Raw genomic sequence first — 26,829 nt, 5'->3', positions numbered from 1 at the left:
AGTGCTATCAGCTTATAACTATACCATCCGCCACAGGCCAGGCACCAAGAACTGTGCGGATGCTTTCAGTCGGCTACCATTGCCCACCATAGGGGTGGAAATGGCGCAGCCTGCAAACTTGTTGATGGTGGCGCAGCCCGCAAACTTGTTGATGGTCATGGAAGCGTTTGAAAATGATAAATCACCTGTCACAGCCCGCCAGATTAGGACTTGGACCAGCCAAGATCCTCTGCTGTCCCTAGTAAAAAACTGTGTACTGCATGGGAACTGGGCCAGCATCCCCTTTGAAATGCAAGAGCTAATCAAGCTGTTCCAGCGGCGAAAGGATGAGCTGTCCATTCAGGTAGACTGCCTGTTGTGGGGTAACCGCGTGGTGCTACCAAAAAAGGGCAGGGAGACGTTCATCTCGGATCTCCACAGCACACACCCGGGTATAGTAATGATGAAAGTGATAGCCAGATCCCACGTGTGGTGGCCCGGTATCGACTCTGACTTAGAGTCCTGTGTACGGCAATGCAGCATATGTGCTCAGTTGAGCAACGCACCCAGAGAGGCACCACTAAGTTTGTGGTCCTGGCCCTCCAGACCATGGTCAAGGATCCATGTCGACTATGCGGGCCCGTTTCTCGGTAATCTGTTCCTGGTGGTGGTGCGTGCTTTTTCAAAATGGACTGAATGTGAAATAATGTCGGGAAGCACCGCCACTGCCACCATTGAAAGCCTGAGGGCCATGTTTGCCACCCATGGCCTGCCTGACATACTGGTCAGTGACAACGGGCCATGTTTCACCAGTGCCGAATTTAAAGAATTCATGACCCGCAATGGGATCAAACATGTCACCACGGCCCCATTTAAACCAGCCTCCAATGGGCAGGCAGAGCGGGCAGTACAAACCATTAAACAGAGCCTTAAGCGAGTCACAGAAGGCTCACTCCAAACCCGCCTGTCCCGAGTACTGCTCAGCTACCACACGAGACCCCACTCGCTCAGAGGGGTGCCCCCGGCTGAGCTACTCATGAAAAGGACACTTAAAACCAGACTCTCGCTGGTTCACCCCAAGCTGCATGATCAAGTAGAGAGCAGGCAGCAGCAACAAAATGTAAACGATGGTCGCGCCACTGTGTCATGGGAAATTGATCTGAATGACCCTGTGTATGTGCTAAACTATGGAAATGGTCCCAAGTGGATCGCGGGCACGGTGATAGCTAAAGAAGGGAGTAGGGTGTTTGCAGTCAAACTAGACAATGGACAAATTTGCAGAAAGCACCTGGACCAAATGAGGCTGCGGTTCACAGACTGCCCTGAACTTACTACAGCAGACACCACCTTTTTCAAGCCCACAACACACACCCAAAGGATCAATGACACCACGCCGGACCAGGACATCGAACCCATCACGCCCAAAAGCCCAGCAAAGATAGGCTCACCTAGCAGCCCTGCAGGGCCAACAACATGCCAGCCCAGCGAGGGCACAGCCAACACACCAGAACAGACATTTGTACCGAGGCGGTCCACCAGGGAAAGAAAGGCTCCCGACCACCTCACCTTTTAAATAGTTTTCACTTTGACTTTGGCGGGGGGGGAGCGATGTTGTGTATCTCTAAAGCATGCACTCCCATGTTCCGCCACCAGGGAGCTCATCCCCTGAAGTCCCAAGGGATCCCAGCATCCCTTGGGAGCACTGTATATAAGCCGGCCCCTAAGGCCTGTTGCACACTCTAGAGTGTCGTATTAAAGACTGAGGTCATTGTTGCTTTTACCTCCCTGTGTGCAGCCTCATCTGTGTTAGGAACACAATAGAAGGCATACGGAATGCTTGCATTTATTAGGCATAGAATACAAGGGCAAGGGGGTTATGCTTGAACTGTACAAAACACTGGTTAAGCCACAGCTAGAGTACTGCATGCAATTCTGGTCATCACAGAAAGATGTGATTGCACTCGAGAGGGTACAGAGGAGATTTACGAGGATGTTGCCAGGCATGGAGAATCTTAGCTACGAGGACAGATTGGTTCGGAGGGGAGACCTCATTGAGGTGAATAAAATTATGAGGGGCCTAGATATAGTGGGTAGAAAGGGCCTATTTCCCTTAGCAGAGGGTCAACAACCAGGGGGCATAAATTTAAACTAATTAGTAGGTCTAGAGGGGATTTGAGGGGAAATGTTTTCACCCAGAGGGTGGTGGGGGTCTGGAACTCACTGCCTGAAAGGGTGGTAGATGCAGAAACCCTCACCACATTTAAAAATTACTTGGATGTGCACCTGAAGTGCCGTAACCTACAGGGCTATGGACCGAGAGCTGGAAAGTGGGATTAGGTTAGATAGCTTTTTGTTGGCTTCCTTCCGTGCTGTAAACTTCTATGATTCTCTGATTCTATGAGCAGCGTGGTGATAACGTCATGACACGTGTGCATCACCACAGCTCCTCTTCACTTAAAGGTGAGAGACTTCACTATTTTAAAACTTCGGCCCACTGGGCCATCAGGAGGGTTTCGGCCGGGCCAGCGGCCTGGCACCCAAGAGGGGCCGAACCTGGGGGCATAATTGTCAGACCGATCTGGCAGTCGGCTGACAAAAAAAAACACTGCGGCCGCGGCAGTGAGACCTCCCCTTTAATAACCGCCACGCTGCCATATCGCACACACTGAAAGCAAGGTGCACCGTTAGAAAAAACCTATCGGGGGCACCGCGTGGCAGATCTACAATATCTGAAGCTGAATTTCGATGGAGGTGCGGGAGGTCGGCGGTGCGTGCTTTGATTGTGCACTTGGGACGAGTTGACAGTAGTGGGGCAGAAGAGGGGACCACTGACAAAACCAGAGAGGTGAATTTCGCTGGCAGCATCCATTCAACCCCAAAATCGGTGGCCATTCGATGCCAGTAAGAGGCCTTTTCGGGAGGCTGAATTTTGGCCTCATAGAGTACATTGTTAATCAGTGTACAACATGTCAATTGATAAGCAGGAAACCACCTTCAGTACAATTACAGTCATGGAAATGGCATCCCAGAGTGTGGCAAAGGTCACATATAGATTTTGCTGAGCTAGAAGAATAACAATTGTTCATTGTGATTGATAGTCATTCTAAGTGGGTAGAGGTGTTTTCAATGCAGAAAATAAAAACAAGTAAAGCACTAGACAATTTGCGAAGATTGTTTTCTTCATATGGCCTCCCAGAAGAAATTGTGTCTGATAATGGACCACAATTATTTTCAGAAGAACTCGCACAATTCATGAGCAGAAACGGTGTGAAACATATCAAGATTCTACCGTACCACCCTGCTTAAAATGGTGCAGCAGAGTTCACAGTACAAATTGTAAAACGTGCCCTCATCAAACAGATGTTGGATCCAAATCCAAAGAAATGTCAGTTATTGTTGGACCACACACTAGCAAATTTTCTAATAACGTATCATAATACTCTTCATACACCAGCAGAATTGTTTCTCAAATGACAGCCATGAACCAGGTTCTCATTGTTAAAGCCAAACTTGGCACAGTCCGTAGAAGAGAAACAATTAAGTCAGAAAGAGAATCATGGTAGAGGTAAGCAAGTGAGAGAAATGTGAAATTAAACCAGAAGTTGAGAGTGAAGAGCCATCACCGTAATTGGTTAAAGTGGTTACCAGGAATGGTAGTGAAGATATGTGGTCCTCGTACATATTTGGTCAAGTTGTGTGATCATGGACAGGTTAGGTTTGTTCACATTGATCATATTTTATCTACAGATTTGGAAGGAGTTGAAAGTTGGAATGATTCGATTATTTCTGATGAGTCAGTTGGTCTTGTTACAAGTAGAGTACCAGTAGCATATCCTACATCAAATATATTAAAAGCAAGTCCAAGAGAAAGTCAGAATTTAAGTCTGAGTCCGAGTCAGGCAGACAAACAGTCTGAAGTTGTAGAGAATTAAAATGTAGATCAAGGTCAGCCCTTGGAGAAAAACTCTCCTCAGGCTCAGCCGAGAATGAGTCTAATACTACAACAAGTTTGGAAAGTTCTGTTCGAGAGCGAAGGTATTCTTTTCAAAATGGAAAAACAGTGGTTACATTTGATTATATATGAGAAAATAAGTCAATATCTTTTGTTATGTATAACCATGCAAGTTATGTATCATGATTATTTGTATTAATTACTTCTTCATTAAGGAGGGAGAAGTGCAACATAGCTCCGCCTAATGGACTGCTGCTCCACCTAGTGACTACTGTGGTAATGCAACTGCTACTGTAAATATAGTAAAAGTCACATGATGTAAAGGAACCTTCTTCTGTATGTATGTGTTTGCGATGTCGTAAATAATATATCACAGATATGCTGATAGGGCGAAATGAAGAGGGGTGGGAGGAAGCTCGGGTGGAACATAAATACCGACATGGACCAGTTGGGATCAATGTCTGGTTTCTGTGCTGTAAATTCTATGGAATATTATGTAATGTAAAAACTGAAAGGAGTTAAATATGTAAGGAAGAAGAGACGTGGAATTGGTAGGTGAGACCCATGCAACTCAGACCAGAGTCATTGTGGAACTGGGACAGCAGGTCCGAGAAAACTCCATAAAAGCAAACGTTAGAACAACAAGTGGTATAACCCACATCAAAATAGAACAACAGAAGAATGAGGGGGGGATTAAGTCTCCAATAAAGTTGTAACATTATCCTCCTCCTTTTGTCCAGTTAAGGGAGGGAATGTGATTACCAGATCAAGGAAGGTGCGGAGTTTGTTGACTTGCATTATGAAGTCACCCCCATCCCCGGGTCCATCAGAATCAACAAGTGTGTGAATGAAGATTGACCATGACTCTCTGAAGTTGCCTTTAATCAGGGGAGGGAGCGATGTGGGTTGCAGGAGGAATGGATTTTCTGTAGTCCATTTTAAAAAGGCTTGATAGGATTGAAGCAAATAAGAAAATATTTTTATATTAGCTCAAGTGAGTCAATAGCAAAGGTCAAATAGTGATTCAGAAAAAGACAGGCTGCAGAGTTAAGCTTCCAGACACATTATCTGAGCGGCCATCTCTCCATGATTCAACATATGACTGTGGAAACAAACAACGAGTATGGATGCTGTATCATTCGAAGTAATGGGTTAATAAAGCTGATAGGACAAATTAATATCCTTTCCAATGAAATTGAATGAAGTTCCAACACCAGAAAATAGCAATATAAAAGTATAAAGTGTAACGACCATTGCACTCATTCACTCCATTCTTTATCTTGGACTTAGAATCACAGAGGCCGAGAAATTCGCCTCGGGTGGTGGAGCAAGGCGGGCGTATCGGATCGCCCGCAGTGATAAGCAGAGCCTGATATTCACTGCCACTGCAGTCAGTGGGCAGTTTTGGGCAGGTGTCATAGTTGCCTGCTTAGTTGAGCAGGTTAAAATCGCGCAAGGTCAGCATCCCACCGCTCCAACGATGGGTAAATGACCTGGGCAACTTGAACTGCCTACCCGCCCAGTTTATTTGAATGGCAGGGTTAAAATTAACTCCGTGGTTTGTACTCAGCTTCCAGTTAATTGAGCATGGATGAGAAATCGGTATTTTGTGAGCTGTTAGTAGCAATGGAGAAATGCAGTAATATTAATCCTTAACCAAGGAAGGATATACTTGCCATAGAGGGAGTGCAGCGAAGGTTCACCAGACTGATTCCTGGGATGGCAGGACTGTCGTATGAGGAGAGATTGGATCGACTAGGCCTGTATTCACTAGAGTTTAGTAGAATGAGAGGGGATCTCATTGAAACATATAAAATTCTGATGGAGTTGGATAGACTGGATGCGGGGAGGATGTTTCCCCTGGCTGGGAAGTCTAGAACAAGGGGTCACAGTCTCAGGATACGCGATAGGAAATTTAGGACTGAGATGAGGAGAAATTTCTTCACTCAGAGGGTGGTGAACCTGTGGAATTCTCTACCACACAAGGCTATGGAGGCCAAGTCACTAAATATACTTAAGATATATTTAATATATATAGATACATTTCTAGACACAAAAGGCATCAAGGGGTATGGGGAAAAAGCGGAAATATGGTGTTGAGATAGAGGATCAGCCATGATCATATTGAATGGCGGTGCAGACTCGAAGGGCCGAATGGCCGACTACTGCTCCTATTTTCTATGTTAATATTGATAAGGAAACAAAATATTGTAACATATCGTTGTGTTCCCCAAAGTACAGGGTGCAATGGATGATATGTACCAATGGCGGAAACACCAACCGCAGGTCAGGGGTATAAGAGGCGGAGCCACTTCAGGATACAGCGCCAGCCATTCCAGGAGGGTGACGGCTTCGAGGAGGGCCACTTGGTGATGTCACCAAAACCTAGGTCGCCGATTGAAGTGTGGGCAGGAATTTCGGCGGGGCCCAGGTAGAACAGAGGTGCGGCGAGAGATCGGGACCCACAAGTGACGTGATCGGGGCCCAGGAGAGGCGTGAGTTCGGGGCCCAAAAGAGGCGAGGGCCCAGGGGCAGCACGGGCCAGCCCACACTGTGATATGTGTGCACACTAGGTCCATGTAGCAGAGCTGGTCTCCAGTCGTCTTGATTAATCCTTGCCACTGGCCCAAGACCTCGCTCTGTCCAGCCCGTCTGGTGGCTGGTGTGCAACGATCACCACACGTTAAGAAAACTCCACGCACAGGCATCTTCCACCCTTCAACATGTAGTTCAGAACCTGGAATATTAGGTCCTTCATTGAAACACTAGTGAATCATCCCTTTTTGGTGTGGAAGCAAGTCATCCTCGATACGAGGGACTGCCTAAGATGAAGTACCATTGCCAGCCTGTACCATTGAACCTCTCACCCACAGCCAACCTCTCTATCTGGCTGGCTGCGGGTAGAAAACAGAGGCTTGAAATTCCACTATATTTGGTCGGATCTGCGGGAAATTCATTCTCCCGGGTTTCCCGACCGCTTCCTAGACCCCCTGCTCCCAACCCACCTCCCAATTAAACTTCCGGTCATCATCTGTCACTACGGATAATGACCACTCTAAAAGTCATGTGCAACATCTGAGGAGTGCTCCAAGGGGAACATACCTCTACCAGAGACATCACTGGGAGGACCATCATGGATTTACAGGGGCCTCAACAGATCAGGAAGGGCTTTACTATGTGCTCCAGAGTCTGTACCCATATAGTTATCTCTTGCTGTGCCCTGCCACCATTGCCATTCACAGAGACTTGGACGTGGAGATGCCCAGGATGTTGGCCCTAGCTGTGGTGGAGGCACAACAGTATGGAGCAGAGCACCAGGACGACCATCACGTGAAGGGCTCCTTGGTGACTACTGCAAGGGACATGAGAACTCAACTTGTCAATGAAGTGTTCTCATCTGTTTCACACAGTATACCTTTGTCATCATTACCATTACTCCTTCTCTCCAACTCTGACATAAGTTACAACTCCTTCGACCCAATGTCCACCCTAGAACATCACTTCAGGCCTCACCACACGGACTGCAGCCGTTCCCGAAAAGCCTCACTGACAAAACCAACATCTATTCCAATTCCTAGTTGCAGCTGAGAAGGCAGTGAAGGGCCTTCTTCTTGAACCACTGCAGTCCATGTTGGTTAGGCAGGACCAGGGGTCACAGATTTAAGTTGTACAGATCTAGGTTAGATGTCAGGAGGTGGTTCTTTTCCCAGAGAATAGTGAACCTCTGGAACAAGCTGCGTTTCATGTGGTGGATGCAGACTCGCTGAATTCCTTCGAGCAAAAGCTGGGTTTGTTTCTGGCTGGGGCGGAGATCACCTCTTACAGAAGGTAGATGCTGCAGGGAATTCAGGGCCAGAGGGATCTCCTGGACTAGTTCTGATCACCTCGATGGGTTGGAGAGGAATTTCCTAATTTTTCCCCCCCAAATTGGCCTGTGTTTTTTACCTTTTTTTTGCCTCTCCCAGGAGATCACGTGGTTTGTGGTGGGGTGGAGGGTATATGTTGTGATACACAAGGGAACACAATTGTGTGGGACAGGCTCGATGGACCCGATGGTTCTTACCTGTCTGTATGTTCGTATGTTGAAATGTTCGTACTCCCACAGTGCTGTTAGATAGGGAGTTCTTGTGATCCTTTGTGGTGGTTTGACATAAGTGGCTTCCTCGGTCACTTCACAGGGCAGTTAAGGACAGCAGAAGAAAATAGGAAATGCAGGAGAAACATTTTTGCGAAGAGGGCAGTCAGTATGTGGAACAGATTATCAGCACGGGTGGGGAACAAGAAACATTAATGTGTTTAAAGAAAGATTAAGACAGGTTCTTGTAACCAAGGCCTTGAAATGATTAGATCATTCACTGGTGGTGCCTGAATATTGCAAATTAATAGAGGACCCTTGTAATAATACTTAATTGACATATTCAACTAGGTAGGAAATTTACAACTAATATTTTTGCAAGGGTCCTTTCAAAAGGGCAATGATGTGATAGGTTATAATGTGCCATCAGACCTGGCTGCTTACCAAGTTTAAATGTAATTTTGAAAACTTTACAGCGAATGTAAATAATGCATTAGGGACAGGAGTAAAGAGCAAGCAGAAGAAAAGCTCGTAATAGTCACCTCTATCAGATTCGCCACAGATTTAGACAAATTAGAGACTTTCTTCAGCCACGGAGCAGCAGTAAAGCAGTATGTGTATATCCAAAACCACATTCCCATGGGAACGACTGGCAGATGTGGCATTTTCTATCGATGCATAGCAACAACAACTTGCATTTATTTAGCACCTTTAACGTAGAAAAATATCCCGAGATGCTTCACAGAGCAATGATCAAACAAAAATGCGGAACCAGTAGTTCACGATTGATCTGGTTGTCGCGGTGATTTTAATGCAGTCACGGACTCTCTGGAGTGCTCGGAAACCATTTCAGGAGCTTCTGCAAACACTATTGATGGCCCTCATTTTAAGCCTCTCTGCGCATCGTAAACCGGGCACTAGCGGCCTGGAAATGGTGAGGGGCCACTGACCAACCTGTTTCTGCTCACAGTCAGCTCGGTACTTGGGAAGGGTCCTAAGCTCAGCGGCCGGACTATCCTCCTATTTTAGGCAGAAGGCCTTGTGACATCCTATGATGTGTGTATGATGTGTAGGTGTCCGGATATCCCAGAGTAATAGGAACATAGGAACAGGAGGAGGCCATTCAGCCCCTCGAGCCTGTTCCCCCATTCAATTAGATCATGTCTGATCTGTATCTTAACTCCTATTACCCAACTTAGTTCTGTATCGCTTAACATCCTTTTCCGACAAAATTCTATCAATCTCAGTTTTGAAATTTTCCAGCCTCAACAGCATTTTGGGGGAGAGAGTTCCAGATTCCCACCATCCTTTGTGTGAAGAAGTGCTTCCTGACATCACCCCAGAGCGGCCTGGCTCTAATTTTAATATTATTCCCCCATGTTCTCGACTCGCCCACCAGAGGAAATAATTTCTCTCCATCTACCCTATCAACTCCTTTAATCATCTTAAACACCTCAATTAGATCACGGCTTAATGTTTGATACTTGAGGGAATACAAGCCTAGTCTATGCAACCTGTCCTCGTAATGTAAGCCTCTTTTCGAATCCTAGAAGTGTATAGCACAGAAGGAGGCCATTCGGTATTTCAGCCCGGTATGGTCCTGGTGAATCTGTGTTACACCCACTCCAAGGTCTATATATTTTTCCTGAGCTGCGGTGCCCAGAAATGATCTTATCTAATCTTAGCTTGAAATCCTATCACACCAAAAGTGATCGGTAATATCGGGTCTCCTTGATGGCCCAACCTGTCAAACCTGCAGTTTTATTCCTTGGTGTGTGTACAATGAGCTGGACCCAGCTAGGTCAGTTGGAGGGGCTGTGGGCCACACTGAATCCCAGACTAGCAGAGGCACAAGGTCACCAAGGTCCCACTCCCCCTCTATCTTCATTGGCTACTCCTTCTTGCTGAAAGGTGTGTGGATTTGGACATCAGACAAGGACAGAATCAGGAATGGCCGCAGACAGTCAAAATCACCAGGCAACAATTCTTGTCCAGACTCACGTGCAAAAGGTTCTGGAGAATTGTGATATGACACAATTTGCGATGTGCAAGAGGGGGTGGGAATAAACTAATTGAATACTACACCAATCTTTAAAGGTCACAGGACAGGTTGATAAGGCTGTTGATTTTTTAAATGTTCCTCCTTGTTCTCAATCCCTCTGTGGCCTCGCCCCTTCCTATCTGTGCAACCTCTTCTAGTCTAACTACCCCCCGAGGTCTCTGCGCTCATATAATTCTGCCCTCTTGACCATCTCCGATTTTCATCACTCCACCCTTGCCAGCCGTGGCTTCAGCTGCCTGGGCCCCAAGCTCTGGAGTTCCCTCCCTAAACCTCTTCACCTCTCTAGCTCTCTTTCTTCCTTTACAACACTCCTTAAAAAGTAGCTCACCTGTCTTAATATCCCCTTATGCGGCTTGGTGTGAAATTTAGTTTGATATTGCACCTGCTAAGCACCTTGGGAAATGTTACTACATTAAAGGCGCCATATAAATGCAAATTATTGCTGAGTCTTGGAGTACAAAAGCAACAAAGTGACGGTAAACCTTTATAAATTGCGAGTTAGGTCTCAGCTTTGCTTTGGAAGGATGAAATGTCCTGGAGAGGGTGCAGAGGAGATTTGCTCGCACGGTACCAGGGACGAGGGAATTCACGTAGATGGAGAAGTTGGGGTTCACCTTAGAGCAGAGAAGGTTTAGGGGAGATTTAACAGCGGTGTTAAATTATGAAGGGTTTTGATAGAGTGGATCGGGAGAAATTGTTTCCAGTGGCAGAAGGGTCAGTAACCAGAGGACACAGATTTAAGGTGATTGGCAAAGGGACCAGAGGGAGATGTTTTAATCAGCGAGTTGTGATCGCGAATGCCTGAAAGAGTGGTGAGAGCAGATTCAATTGTAACTTTCAAAAGGGAATTGGGTAAATATGTGGAGGAAAAATGTGCCGGGCTGTGGGGAAAGAGCTGGGGTGTGGGTCCAATTCGATCGCTCTTTCAAAGAGCCGGCACAGGCACGATGGGCCGAATGGTCTCCTTGGCAGACATCAATTTCGGCTGAAATTATTGAACTGTAAAGTAATATTAATTTTCTTCAGTCAAAGAATTAAGAACTAACAGCTACAGGTAAGCGTGAGTTTAACTCTGAAATGCAGGCTCCTCGCTCAGTCTCTGGGCCACCAGGAACAGTTGGCGACATCCAGCTTCGAGCCACAAGTGGCTCAGCTCAGGATTCATTTTTAAATGTTAGTGGGGTGTTCCTTGTGGCCCAGGAGGGGCAGGGGCACTCCTCCTGGACTCAGCAAAGAAACCTTGGGCCTCCTCTTGACTGGGCTGCTCATTCCTAACATCACTAAAACGGATTATCTGGGTCACTATCACATTGCTGTTTGTGGGATCTTGCTGTGTGCAAACTGGCAGCTGTGTCTCCTGCATTGCAACAGTGACTCCCCTTCAAAAACATTTCATTTATTGTAAAGCACTTTGGAACATCCTGAGGTCGCAAACGGCACCTTATAAATGTAAGTCTTTCTTTCCTTCTTTCTCCCCCCACCCCCCACCATTTCAGTGGCGATTGGCTTGGCATCCCCACTCCATCCTGACTCACCTTACACCGGGGACCATTTCCAGGGGTTCCCGCTGGTGTCCTGGTCCCGCCTGAACTCCAGCTCCCGACTCGCCACGTTGGCGCCATTCCTGCCGGCTTCAGACGGGAGACCGTTTAGCACCAGTTAAATGAGGTACCGGGAGCTAAAATGGTCTGATCCTCGTGCTTGACTCTCCGAGGGTGTTTAACCCCCTCCCTGAGTGCACCTGCAGTTAATACCAGGGCGAGCAAGCTGGTCACCAAGGGCAACTACAGTCACCGACTTCTTTATGTTGGACTTTTTGGCCTGTGCAGAAATGCTAAATAATTGGGTGGTGTCAGGGTCCTAATAAAGGTGAAGAAGAGTTGGACTGAAACAAAGGTATCCAATCAAAGGTAACCAGGGTATGGAGGCTCTGGGTGATATGTGGATTGAGAGTGTGGAGAAAATATATTTACATAGGCTGCAAACTTTCCTGAATTCTGTGCAAGGAGATTGCCCTCAGGGTCCGTCACAGACTCACTCAGAACAGGAGCTAGCAGGAAACTGTCCACTTCTCCCTTGTGCCTGAGGTGCAGCCCCACAGTAACTTTGCCAAGTAGCCATTCTTCACATGTGCACTGAGAGAGTAAATATCATGCTATTCCACCACAGGAGCCATCATAACTGAGCCTGACCCTGACCTCAGCCAATGCCGATATACACGTACTTTGCACCAGGGGTCCCTGGCTAATGAGAAGATTGAAAACTTCGGACTCAGAGCGGAGACCTCCTCATCTGTAGGGAGCATTAGGTGTATTCCACATCACATCACCGCCCCCCCCCCCCCCCCAGGCTGGGAGGAATAAGAATTTGAACCAAAATAACTGTGAAATGGCCCCAGGAGCCACACTATGAGGACCTGAGGCCTGGGGGAACTGGTCCCCTGTCAACAGGGAGAGAGAGAGAGAGAATATTTCCTCTGGTGGGGGCTCCCAGAACAAGGGGACATCATCTCAATATTAGAGCCAGGCCATTCAGGGGTGATGTCAGGAAGCACTTCTTCACACAAAGGGTAGTATAAATCTGGAACCTTCAGACCGGGGCTGGGGAGCCGGGTCTGGGGGTCCGGGTCTGGGGGCCGGGGGCTGGGGGGGCCAGGGCTGGGGGCCGGGGGTGGGGGCAGGGGGGCGCGGGGGCTGGGGGGGCCAGGGCTGGGGGCCGGGGCTGGGGGGCCAGGGCTGGAGTCCGGGGCTGGTGGGCCAGGACCTGGGGGCCGGGGCTGGGGGGCCTGGGCTGGAGTCCAGGGCTGGAGGGCCAGGGGGTCGGGGGCTGGGGAAGCCAGGGCTGGGGGCTGCGGCTGGGGGGTGGGGCAGGGCTGGGTGGCCGGGGGGGAGCGGGGGCTGGCGGGCCAGGGCTCGGGGGCCTGGGGGGGCTGGGGTGCCGGGGGGGGGCCGGAAGGTCGGTGATTATGGCAGGGGCTACAGAGATTGGTGGAAGGGAAGCCGAAGGTTAGCTTTCGAGACCGAGGGGTGCACACCTGCTCCACTTGGCCCACAAGGAGTGCTGTAAAAGGCACTCACCTTCTGGAGCTAGCAGCTCCCACCTCCCTGTCACTGCCGGGTTTCCCGAGTGCTGGGAAACCCACGCGGAAACGGTTAAATATAAATCAGGCCCCCAATTCCACTGTGGGAGACTGATTTAAATATGTTAATGAAGTGTTCTGCTCCAGGACCAGACAAGAGCACAATCAAAACCCATCATCATAAAAACAGCGGCAGGCGAGTAAGCAGCGAATTGCGGACGTATTCCCCGTTTTATACAGTCACCCCCGTGCCCGCGCCCCCCTGACCTCCTCCCGCCTGTTGTGTGTGTGTAGGGGGTGGGGGAGGGCGGCGATAGCGGGGATTATAGCTTTGCAGCTGTATTTGGAATATGTCCAATATTACAAAGCCTGCAAATATTATGTGCTGCAATGCAGGACCTGTTATGATAAATATAGTACAATGGCCTATCACCAGGAAATATCAGGCATACAATGTTTGTCTGTTGCTACACCAAGAGCTGAGATGCAGACAGGTGTGAACTGATGGCAGTGGAGCAGAGAGGAGAGCATAATAAAGTGAACAACAAATCAATATAATCAATAGAAACCGCTTTACTCAGAGAGTGGGTAGATTGTGGAATTCACAGCCACATGGAGAATAGACAGATACATTGATGGGGAAGCTGGATAAACAGACGCAGGAGAAAGGAATGGAGGATATGTTGATGGTGAGATGAAATAGCTTGGGAGGAGGCTGGTGTGGAGAATAAATATCGGCACAGATCCATTGGAACAAATAGACGGTTTCTGTGCTGAACATTCTATGTAATATTTAATGGACCTGAAATCCCGGTCTTCCAGGGTCCGTACGGAGTGTGCACAGAGTGTGCAAACAGTGTGCACAGAGTGTGCATGGGTTGCGTACGGGGTGTGTACGGAGTGCGCACAGTGAGTGCGCACGGGGTGTGCACGGAGTGTGCATAGAGTGTGCACGGGGTGTGCACGTAGTGTGCACGGGGTGTGCACAGGGTGTGCACGGGGTGTGCACAGGGTGTGCACGGGGTGTGCACAGAGTGTGCACGGGGTGTGTACAGGATGTGCACGGAGTGTGCACGGGGTGTGCATGGACCCGGGGAGGCATCGCAAATGCCAGTTTTTGGCATGCGATGCGCATGCGCCGAAAACCAGCTTTTCCGATTGGTCAAGTTCTGGCCTGACAGATCGCACGCATCTCAACAGCCAGGACATTCGCATGGGAAAGATTGTGGTATTTACCCATCTCTTGCCCAGCGAATGTCCTGAAAACTCTTGTGCCTGGTAAAAGCAGATGCATAACCTACTTTTACCAGTGTAAGAGTTTTAAAACATATAAAAAACATATAAAAATAACATTTAAAAACAGATTTTTATGTTAAAAACCCTGCCCATTAAGCTAAGTTTATTTTAAACTCTAATTCTAAAACTTTTAAAGAAAAATCGGAAAAATATATATTTTTTCGAACATGTTTATTAACTTTAATTTAAATATGTGGGGTGTTTTTTTCTATTTTTTTTATTTGTGTTTGGTGGGGTTTCTCATTTCTAATAATGAGAACTTCTACTTCTGGAGTTGCCATTATTATGAATGAGAACATACTTGACCTGGATTGGGTGTCCAGGCCCACCTGACTCCAGCACCAGCTCAACCTCGCTCTAGATGTGCGCACGCTCCGATGCGCAGAGGCCTAAAACCGCAATCGTAGGCGGGTGCCCGGCTGGAGGTAAGTGCGTCTCTTTTCTCTTCTTTTCAGGCGATCGGAAGCCCAGAACTGGGATTTCAGGGCCAATATACGTAACCAATGGTAACAGCCACCCTTTTTATCCCGTTAGCTTTAGTAAAGTAGAGCCAGCGTCAGTATATTGTTGCCTAAGCATTTGTTGCCTAAGAGAACAAGGAAGGAACGATACATGTGGAGTAGGCTCGAGAGAGAGCTAAAGGGATACAGCTTTAAGAAACTGTTCAAAATGTCAGAATGACCAAGGCAAGACAGTGTAGTTTAAGGAATGTTTGGAGGCAATTAAGGTCCAACGGGAATGACTCCTAACCTGGCAGGATAAAAGGCAGGGACATTGTTCAGTTGGGAGAGGTTAGAGAGGAAGGAGTGAAGAGTGAAAGGCTGTATGCTGGAAAGCAATCCATTACTGGTCTGTTTGTCTCTGCATTAAAGACACAACTGCCCTGGGTGAATAAAGCTCACTTGTTTTGAATTGTAAGCCGAGTCTGCCTCTCTAATTGACCACTCGGTTCTGGGCCTGCTTCAGCTTGCTGCATTATATAGCACCTTTCATCACCTCAGGACAGCACAAAGCATTTTGCAACCAGTTAAGTACTTTTTTGAAGTAAGTCACTGTTGTAATGTAGGAAACGCAGCAGGTTATTTGCACACATCAAGATCCCACAAACAGCAATATGACACTGACCAGATCATCTGTTTTACTGATGAGGGAAAAATATTGGCCAGGAACTGGGAAAACGCCACTTCTCTTTTACAAATAGTGCCATGGGATCTTTTATATCCACCTGAGAGAGCAGACAGGGCCTGGGTTTAACGTGTAAGGGGTTCTCGGGGAGTGTCGTTGTGCCTTGGGTGTCTCCCTCTGGGCTTCTGCCCTCACAGCTTATGCCTGGCCTGTGAGGTACCCTGAGTGCTGCAAGAGCACCCCTGGAGAGACTGTGTCCACAGCTTATGAAGGGGGTTTTGAGACTCGTGCGTCCCCACAGCTTATGCCTAGCCTGTGAGGCACCTGTGAGTGTCAAACACTCCTAACCCCTTCTTCCCTAGCCTGTGACACACAGTTGAGTGTTTTCGAGGCGCTCCTAGCTTCCCTTACACGGTTCTGACATAAGACTCACGATCAGGAGATGTAATACAATAGAACTGAGACAAGGTGATTCCAAGAGGAACTTTAGGCTTCCAATTTATTTGACATGATGTAACTCAACAAACAGCAATACACTAACAAAACAATCCCCCTAAATCCCACTAAAACGGACCCAACGAAAATCTTTACACCAGTTTAGTAGTACAATGCCCAACCTCCCACCTTTCCTGGCCTAACTGAGTTGGGAGTTCTGGGGACCAGAGGTTATACTCACTACTGTGCCTTCCGCAGTCTGGTGGTTTGTTTCTTCTATCTTCGGTGTGTTCGGACACAGGTTTTCCTTCAGTGTCGAGAAGCTTGCTGGTTGTGGTTGTTGGATGACGAGGGCAGGGAAAATCATCACTTCTTTTTCACTACGTCAGAAACCCCTTTTTTATAGCCAGATTATCCAGTCCGCCTCTCCTGCTGAAGTCGATTCTTCTCATTGGTGGACTTTTTGATTTTGAAAAATGCAGCAGTTTTAGGTTTTTAGGTTTTTTTTCTACTGCTCTTAACCTACTCAAGGTTTGAGTTGGTGTTGATTGCATTGGCCTCCTGTAGCCACTGTGCTAGTCTGGCCTGAGCCAGATATTTCTATGCCTGATGAAAAAGGTGTTGGAATATGTATGTGGCATTGGTTAAATGCTAATGTTTTCAAGGGGCAAGTTTCGTGGGTATACAGTTCCCAGACAATTTGATTAGTTCCAATGTCCAAAACTGGCCCTTTTGATACTGACCCCACCCCTTTTCTTGCAGACCCAACATACACTTTTTAAAAATCCCAAATTCGATTCAAGTTCGTAGTTTCTTCCATGTGCACTTTAGGATTTTAAACTTTCTGGTAGATAGTTCCAAATTAAATTCCCTTTCCTATGAGTCCAAACACTCGGGGGGGGGGTCTCCATTCATTTGTGTCCCAAAGTTTTCCTTCCATCGGTTTCAATTCACAGCACAGACTGATCCCACAGCCCTTTTCTTTCTGGGTAAAATGAGGGGGTTTTCGTCCTCCCCTACAAATGTCTCTGCAAAAGATGGCACCTCTGACAGTGCAGCACTCCCTCAGTCACTATCATAGGCAGTCGCTCGGAATTGAGGAAGACTTGCTTCCACCCTAAAGGTGAGTTCTCAGGTGGCTGAACAGTCCACTGCAGGAATTACAGTCTTTCACAGGTGGGACAGAGAGTGGTTGGAGGAAAGGGTGGATGGGACTGGTTTGCTGCACACTGCTTCCGCTGCCTGCGCTTGGTTTCTGCATGCTCTTGGCGGCGAGACTTGAGGCGCTCAGCGCCCTCCCGGAGGCTCTTCCTCCACTTGAGGCGGTCTTTGGCCAAGGACTCCCAGATGTCGGTGGGAATGTCATATTTTATCAGGCTTTGATGGTGTCCTTGAAATGTTTCCTCTGCCCACCTGGGGCTCGCTTTCCATGTAGGAGTTCCAAGTACCGCACTTGCTTAGGGAGTCTCGTGTTGGGCATGAGCTGCACTGGAGTGTCAGCCTGGACTATGTCCTTGAGACGCTGAGGTGGCGCTTGAACCCCAGACCTTCTAAGCCAGAGATGAGATCATAGAATCATAGAAATTTACAGCACGGAAGGAGGCCGTTTCGGCCCATTGTGCCTGCGGCAGCCGACAAAGAGCTACCCAGCCTAATCCCACTTTCCAGCTCTTGGTCCGTAGCCCTGTAGGTTACGGCACTTTAAGTGCACATCCAAGTATTTTTTAAATGTGGTGAGGGTTTCTGCCTCCACCACCCTTTCAGGCAGTGAGTTCCAGACCCCACCACCCTCTGGGGGAAGAAATTTCCCCTCAAATCCCCCAGTCTGCAGAGATTGCTGCCATTGTGCCAAGGCTGACTCCTAATGCCCCTTAATTTATCTTCTTCAACACTAAACTGGGTTAAAGCTCATGATAGTTCTTTGTAACTGATTGTTATATAATTCAGCACAGTCTGATTGAGACTTGATTGAAAAATAAAAGCTTTGATACTTGAGCTGTTCAAACCTTTTCCAGGATTGCTGTTGTACAGAGGGACAGTGATCCCAAGCAACTCTTGCACACATCCTGAAACAAAACAGATGCCATTGTGTGGCGATCCGCGGGAACAGATCCAAGTCCTCCCATTTAGTGGCGCAGTGTGCTGGTATAACAAGGTATCAGACTCTCATTGTGCTACATCCGGAACTGCTGTGAGTGTGAGCACTTAGCAAATAGTTATATCAGCACAAATATATTATCTCAGCTGTAGAACCATATACAGCAAGATTTAAAAAAAAATAATCAAACTACCATCTGTCAGTTGTGAAAAGCTTTCATCGGTTTACCATAGATGCATGTAATTAGCAGTAATAACCCGCTCTGGGGAGGGTGTGTGGAGGCAGTGACAAGTCTGCAGTTTGCTTCAGATTCTTAATGGAGATAAAAGTCAGTTCAAATGAAGAGCGTGTTAAATAAAGTCAGAGCTCTGGGACATGTTACAGGTGTCGAGTGGTGAGTTAATGAGGTACAAACTAGATCATCTTCAAAGGCATGGTTTGAATAATCCAGAGCTGTAAAATCAGGGGATAAGCCTCAGTGTCTCATTGGTTCATGAAGCTCGGAATGTGAGCCACATTTATCAGGGCGGTCCCCTGTTTAATATCTGTTTTTTGTTGTAACTCCACCAGTTACTGAGTAAAGTAACCCAGGGTTATGGAAGGGGAAACCAGCCAGCGTCCCTGCTCCTGATTGCAATCCAGTGTCAATTGGTGAGTGTGTGTGAGTGTGTGCAAATCTCGAGCTCACCTGTGGTTGTATCCAGCACCAGCACTCACTGCCAACACTCAAGTATGAAAGGAATGGGCATTAAATGCTATCTGTCGGAGACAAAAGAACAAAATGGCCTTCATGACCTCAGGGTGTCCCAAGGCGCTTTACAGCCAATTGTGAAGTGTAGTTACTGTTGTAAGGTAGCAATTATATTCAGTGTTTAGCTGAGAGAACAGCGAGTATCACCAGCTGGCAGAGGGACCCGTCAAGGAGAGGTTTACATTCGATGGCAATTGGTATCAACTGAACTCATCCGTTACCCCACATTATTTTTGGCTGAATTGTTGTTGGATTTAAGTGAAGGTATTGTTGTTCTGGTTAATCAAACACTGTCTGTTCACGTAACATGGGGTCCTTTCTGGGAGTATAGACAAGGAGTAAAACTAGGTCGCTCAGATTCAAATAACAGGCATAGATATCAGCAGTTTGTTCACAAACAGTGTATCAAAGCCCTCTCTTAGTTCTCCAACACTCCTGCAATACACTACACTATGAGCTGTGGCTCAGTGGGCAGCAATCTTGCTTCTGAGTCGGAAGGTTGTGGGTTCAAGGCCCACTCCAGATACATGAGCACATAATCTAGGCTGACGGCTCAGGTGCTGACTTTAGGTTAGGTTAGCGTCCTCGATCAGGCCAACAGCCCCAGCATCGAAGCACTGACCACACTTGACCAGCTACGCTGGGCGGGCCACATTGTCTGCATGCCTGACACAAGACTCCCAAAGCAAGCGCTCTACTCGGAACTCCTACACGCCAAGCGAGCCCAAAGTGGGCAGAGGAAATGTTTCAAGGACACCCTCAAAGCCTCCCTGATAAAATGCAACATTCCCACCAACACCTGGGAGTCCCTGACCAAAGACCACCCTAAGTGGAGGAAGTGCATCCGGGAGGGCACTGAGCACCTCGAGTCCCATCGCCGAGTGCATGCAGAAATCAAGCGCAGGCAGCAGAAAGACCATGCGGCAAACCAGTCCCACCCTCCCTTACCCTCAACGACTGTCTGTCCCACCTGTGACAGAGACTGTAATTCCCATATTGGACTGTTCAGTCACCGAAGAACTCACTTTTAGAGTGGAAGCAAGTCTTCCTCGATTTCGAGAGACTGCCTATGATGATGATTATAACTTTAGGAGGAGAGGTAAAACCGAGGCCCCTTGTGTCCTTTCAGGTGAATGGAAAAGATCCCACGGTAGTATTCGAAGAACAGCAGCAGAGTCCTCACCAATATTTATCCCTCAAATATTATCACTACAAAAATCAAAGGAGAGCGGGCACCCATTGAATCTAAGGAGAGCAGGCACCCATTGAACCCAAGGATAGTGGGCACCCATTGAATCTAAGGAGAGCAGGCACCCATTGAATCTAAGGATAGTGGGCACCCATTGAATCTAAGGAGAGCAGGCACCCATTGAACCCAAGGATAGTGGGCACCCATTGAATCTAAGGAGAGCGGGCACCCATTGAACCCAAGGATAGTGGGCACCCATTGAATCTAAGGAGAGCGGGTACCATTGAACTCAAGGAGAGCAGGCACCCATTGGATCTAAGGAGAGCAGGCACGCAGTGAATCTAAGCATCAATGCCCTCTCAGCTGGATGCTAAAGGTCCCATCACACTATTTAAAGAAAACCTAATGTTTACCCCTCAACCAACATCATTAAAACAACTTATCTGTTTATTTATCGATTGCTGTTTATGGGGTCTTGCATTTTTTTAATCCATATGCTTGTGGCGGGGGAAGAATGCATTCCTGGTTTGTTGCAGAAACAAGCATTTCCACTCGGCTATTTTGTATTGTGTTTCTGCAACTGTTTTGTACGACAGCACACCTTTCTCTCCCACTCTCTGTCATGGGATTCAGCCAGATCAACATCAGCTACAATATCAAATAAGCATAGAAGGATAGAAACACAGAAAATAGGTGCAGGAGTGGCCATTCAGCCCTTTGAGCCTGCACCACCATTCAATATCATGGCTGATCATCCACCTCAGTACCCCTTTCCTGCTTTCTCTCCATACCCCTTGATCCCTTTAGCCGTAAGGGCCATATCAAACTCCCTCTTGAATATATCCAATGAACTGGCATCAACAACTCTCTGCAGTAGTGAATTCCACAGGTTAACAACTCTGAGTGAAGAAGTTTCTCCTCATCTCAGTCCTAAATGGCTTACCCCTTATCCTTAGACTGTGTCCCCTGGTTCTGTACTTCCCCAACGTTGGGAACATTCTTCCCGCATCTAACCTGTCCAATCCCGTCAGAATTGTATATGTTTCTATGAGATCCCCTCTCATCCTTCTAAGCTCCAGATAATAAAGGCCCAGTCGATCCAGTCTTTCCTCATATGTCAGTCCAGCCATCCCGAGAATCAGTCTGGTGAACGTTCGCTGCACTCCCTCAATAGCAAGAATGTCCTTCCTCAGATTAGGAGACTAAAACTGAACACAATATTCCAGGTGAGGCCTCACCAAGGCCCTGTACAACTGCAGTAAGACCTCCCGGCTCCTTTACTCAAATCCCCTAGCTATGAAGGCCAACATATCATTTGCCTGCTTCACCGCCTGCTGTACCTGCATGCCAACTTTCAATGTCTAATATACCATGACACCCAGGTCGTGTTGCACCTCCCCTTTTCCTAATCTGCCACCATTCAGATAATATTCTGCCTTCGGTGTTTTTGCCACCAAAATGGATAACTTCACATTTATCCACATTGTACTGCATCTGCCATGCATTTGCCCACTCACCTAACCTGTCCAAGTCACCCTGCAGTCTCTTAGCGTCCTCCTCACAGCTCACACCGCCACCCAGCTTAGTGCCATCTGCAAACTTGGAGATATTACACTCAATTCCTTCATCCAAATAATGAATGTATATTGTAAATAGCTGGGGTCCCAGCACTGAGCCCTGCAGCACCCGACTAGTCACTGCCTGCCATTCTGAAAAGGACGCATTTATCCCGACTCTCTCTAAGCAGATGCATTAGGACACAGATATCTTATCAATAAACCAATACTCACAGATATTGCACAATATAATAATCTACATTTGCCTGACATGTATTAAGTGAAATAAATGAGTCATGGTTTAATCAATAATTTCCTCAATGTTCGATACAGCTTTAAATGTTAATATTCTGCGTTACAATTCTTTCTTTTTTTTCATGGACAGAGGCGTAAAATACAAGGGTAGAGCGAAAAAAATACAAATGATAATTCCTTTCCAAACAGCGACTGCTCTCATCCATCCGGCAGATGCGGCCTGTTGTTAATCTGAGTAGAGATCCCGTGGTGATGGGGGTGGGGGGGGCGGGAGTGGGATCGAGGGAGAGGAGAATGGGCTGGCAGTGCGCTGGGAGATTTTTGTGGGGTTCAGAAGATTACTCCTGCTCCTTCTGGCCCCACAAAAGTCTTAAAACAAAGGAACTTGAAAACATCCCTTTTGGGAGAGGCCTCCAGCGGCCCATTTAAGGATCGCCTGGAGATATGGAACGGGCATGTGCTGTCCTTGAAGGTTGCAATTGGGGCCCTACAGCTGGCGTAGGACCCCAATTTGCATATTAAAACAACCTCCCACCAGCACTCCCACTGGGCATCCATTGAAGGCCTGCCCCAAAGTACATTTAAAATGAAAGTCTTGGATTTATATACAGGTACAGCAGGCGGTGAAGAAGGCAAATGGCATGTTGGCCTTCATAGCTAGGGGATTTGAGTATAGGAGCAGGGAGGTCTTATTGCAGTTGTACAGGGCCTTGGTGAGGCCACACCTTGAATATTGTGTGCAGTTTTCGTCTCCTAATCTGAGGAAGCTCATTCTTGCTATTGAGGGAGTGCAGCGAAGGTTCACCAGACTGATTCCTGGGATGGCTGGACTGACATATGAAGAAAGACTGGATCGACTAGGCTTATATTCAATTGAATTTAGAAGAATGAGAGGGGATCTCATAGAAACATATAAAATTCTGACAGGATTGGACAGATTAGATGCAGGAAGTATGTTCCCGTTGTTGGGGAAGTACAGAACCAAGGGTCACAGTCTAAGGATAAGGGGTAAGCCACTTAGGACCGAGATGAGGAGAAACTTCTTCACTCAGAGAATTGTGAACCTGTGGAATTCTCTACCACAGAAAGTTGTTGAGGCCAGTTCATTAGATATATTCAAAAGGGAGTTAGATGTGTCCCTTACGGCTAAAGGGATCAAGGGGTATGGAGAGAAAGCAGGAAAGGGTACTGAAGTTGCATGATCAGCCATGATCATAGTGAATGGTGGTGCAGGCTTGAAGGGCTGAATGGCCTACTCTTGCACCTATTTTCTATGTTTCTATAGCACCCTTCACGACCACCGGACATCTCAAAGCACTTTACAACCAATGATTTACTTTTGGAGTGTAATCACTGTTGTAACAGAGGGAATGTGGGAAATTTATGCAGGCAAATGGGTGCCCAAGTTCCCCACCAGATTTTCTACTGGTGCTCGACCATTTTCAGGTGAGAAACAGCAGTTGTAAGTGTTCCCAACCATGGGCGAGAAAGTTCTACACGGCATTAAGCCCCAATAGAACATGAAGAGCAAGGGGCCAGCTGTGTGGGCATGGGGCCAGGGAGACAGAGGGAGACAAAAATGAGGCAAAAGCAAGAGACAGAAAGGAGATGAGGAAAAGTGGAGGGCAGAGAAACCCAAGGCAAAGAACAAAAAGGGCCACTGTGCAGCAAAATTCTAAAAGGACAAAGGGTGTTAAAAAAGCAAGCCTGAAGGCTTTGTGTCTTAATGCAAGGAGTATCCGCAATAAGGTGGATGAATTAACTGTGAAAATAGATGTTAACAAATATGATGTGATTGGGATTATGGAGACGTGGCTCCAGGATGATCAGGGCTGGGAACTCAACATCCAGGGGTATTCAACATTCAGGAAGGATAGAATAAAAGGAAAAGGAGGTGGGGTAGCATTGCTGGTTAAAGAGGAGATTAATGCAATAGTTAGGAAAGACATTAGCTTGGATGATGTGGAATCTATATGGGTAGAGCTGCAGAACACTAAAGGGCAAAAATCATTAGTGGAAGTTGTGTACAGACCTCCAAACAGTAGTAGTGATGTTGGGGAGGGCATCAAACAGGAAATTAGGAGTGCATGCAATAAAGGTGCAGCAGTTATAATGGGTGACTTTAATATGCACATAGATTGGGCTAGCCAAACTGGAAGCAATACGGTGGAGGAGGATTTCCTGGAGTGCATAAGGGATGGTTTTCTAGACCAATATATCGAGGAACCAACTAGGGGGGAGGCCATCTTAGACTGGGTGTTGTGTAATGAGAGAGGATTAATTAGCAATCTCATTGTGCAAGGCCTCTTGGGGAAGAGTGACCATAATATGGTGGAATTCTGCATTAGGATGGAGAATGAAACAGTTAATTCAGAGACCATGGTCCAGAACTTAAAGAAGGGTAACTTTGAAGGTGTGAGGCATGAATTGGCTAAGATAGATTGGCTAATGATACTTAAGGGGTTGACTGTGGATGGGCAATGGCAGACATTTAGAGACCGCATGGATGAATTACAACAATTGTACATTCCTGTCTGGCTTAAAAATAAAAAAGGGAAGGTGGCTCAACCGTGGCTATCTAGGGAAATCAGGGATAGTATTAAAGCCAAATGGCATACAAATTGGCCAGAAATAGCAGCGAACCTGGGGACTGGGAGAAATTTAGAACTCAGCAGAGGAGGACAAAGGGTTTGATTAGGGCAGGGAAAATGGAGTACGAGAAGAAGCTTGCAGGGAACATTAAGGCGGATTGCAAAAGTTTCTATAGGTATGTAAAGAGAAAAAGGTTAGTAAAGACAAACGTAGGTCTCCTGCAGTCAGAATCAGGGGAAGTCATAACGGGGAACAAAGAAATGACAGACCAATTGAACAAGTACTTTGGTTCAGTATTCACGAAGGAGGACACAAACAACCTTCCGGATATAAAAGGGGTCAGAGGGTCTAGTAAGGAGGAGGAACTGAGGGAAATCTTTATTAGTCGGGAAATTGTGTTGGGGAAATTGATGGGATTGAAGGCCGATAAATCCCCAGGGCCTGATGGACTGCATCCCAGAGTACTTAAGGAGGTGGCCTTGGAAATAGCGGATGCATTGACAGTCATTTTCCAACATTCCATTGACTCTGGATCATTTCCTATCGAGTGGAGGGTAGCCAATGTAACCATACTTTTTAAAAAAGGAGGGAGAGAAAAAGAAGGGAATTATAGACCTGTCAGCCTGACCTCAGTAGTGGGTAAAATGATGGAATCAATTATTAAGGATGTCATAGCAGCGCATTTGGACAAGTCAGCATGGATTTGTGAAAGGGAGATCATGCTTGACAAATCTTCTGGAATTTTTTGAGGATGTTTCCAATAAAGTGGACAAAGGAGTACCAGTTGATGTAGTATATTTGGACTTTCAGAAGGCTTTCGACAAGGTCCCACACAGGAGATTAATGTGCAAAGTTAAAGCACATGGGATTGGGGGTAGTGTGCTGACGTGGATTGAGAACTGGTTGTCAGACAGGAAGCAAAGAGTAGGAGTAAATGGGTACTTTTCGGAATGGCAGGCAGTGACTAGTGGGGTACCGCAGGGTTCTGTGCTGGGGCCCCAGCTGTTTACATTGTACATTAATGATTTAGACGAGGGGATTAAATGTAGTATCTCCAAATTTTCGGATGACACTAAGTTGGGTGGCAGTGTGAGCTGCGAGGAGGATGCTATGAGGCTGCAGAGTGACTTGGATAGGTTAGGTGAGTGGGCAAATGCGTGGCAGATGAAGTATAAATGTGGATAAATGTGAGGTTATCCACTTTGGTGGTAAAAACAGAGAGACAGACTATTATCTGAATGGTGACAGATTAGGAAAAGGGAAGGTGCAACGAGACCTGGGTGTCATGGTACATCAGTCATTGAAGGTTGGCATGCAGGTACAGCAGGCGGTTAAGAAAGCAAATGGCATGTTGGCCTTCATAGCGAGGGGATTTGAGTACAGGGGCAGGGAGGTGTTGCTACAGTTGTACAGGGCCTTGGTGAGGCCACACCTGGAGTATTGTGTACAGTTTTGGTCTCCTAACTTGAGGAAGGACATTCTTGCTATTGAGGGAGTGCAGCGAAGATTCACCAGACTGATTCCCCGGATGGTGGGACTGACCTATCAAGAAAGACTGGATCAACTGGGCTTGTATTCACTGGAGTTCAGAAGAGTGAGAGGGGACCTCATAGAAACGTTTAAAATTCTGACGGGTTTGGACAGGTTGGATGCAGGAAGAATGTTCCCAATGTTGGGGAAGTCCAGAACCAGGGGTCACAGTCTAAGGATAAGAGGTAAGCCATTTAGGACCGAGATAAGGAGAAACTTCTTCACCCAGAGAGTGGTGAACCTGTGGAATTCTCTACCACAGAAAGTAGTTGAGGCCAATTCACTAAATATATTCAAAAGGGAGTTAGATGAAGTCCTTACTACTTGGGGGATCAAGGGGTATGGCGTGAAAGCAGGAAGGGGGTACTGAAGTTTCATGTTCAGCCATGAACTCATTGAATGGCGGTGCAGGCTAGAAGGGCTGAATGGCCTGCTCTTGCACCTATTTTCTATGTTTCTATGTTTTTCTATGGGCCAGCCATGGGGGCACGGGGTCAGCCGTGGGGGCATGGGGTCAGCCGTGGGGGCATAGTGCCCAATGAATTGCTTCTCCCACCCTGCCCAAATCTTGATGGTGGAACAATTAGACCTTTCGCCTCAAGTTTCAGTTGAGACAGAGCATTTTTTTTACCTGTTGATCATTACTCACCTCTGCCCAACTGATGACACGTGGGTGTAAACCTTTTCACACAAGTGCCAACAACTAAGCATAGTCAAGTCAAATCAATGGGGATGAAATTGGTCTTTGCAGAAATGCTATCACCCACTTCATGCTTCAGCAAGACCAATTTAACCCACAACAAGGGAGTTGGGGTATGTGTGAGAGAGAGAGAGAGAGGAGAGAGAGGCAGATAG

This window comes from Pristiophorus japonicus, chromosome 6 (genome assembly GCF_044704955.1).
Source record: "Pristiophorus japonicus isolate sPriJap1 chromosome 6, sPriJap1.hap1, whole genome shotgun sequence".
Taxonomy (NCBI): domain Eukaryota; kingdom Metazoa; phylum Chordata; class Chondrichthyes; family Pristiophoridae; genus Pristiophorus; species Pristiophorus japonicus.
This window is presented reverse-complemented; position numbering follows the sequence as displayed.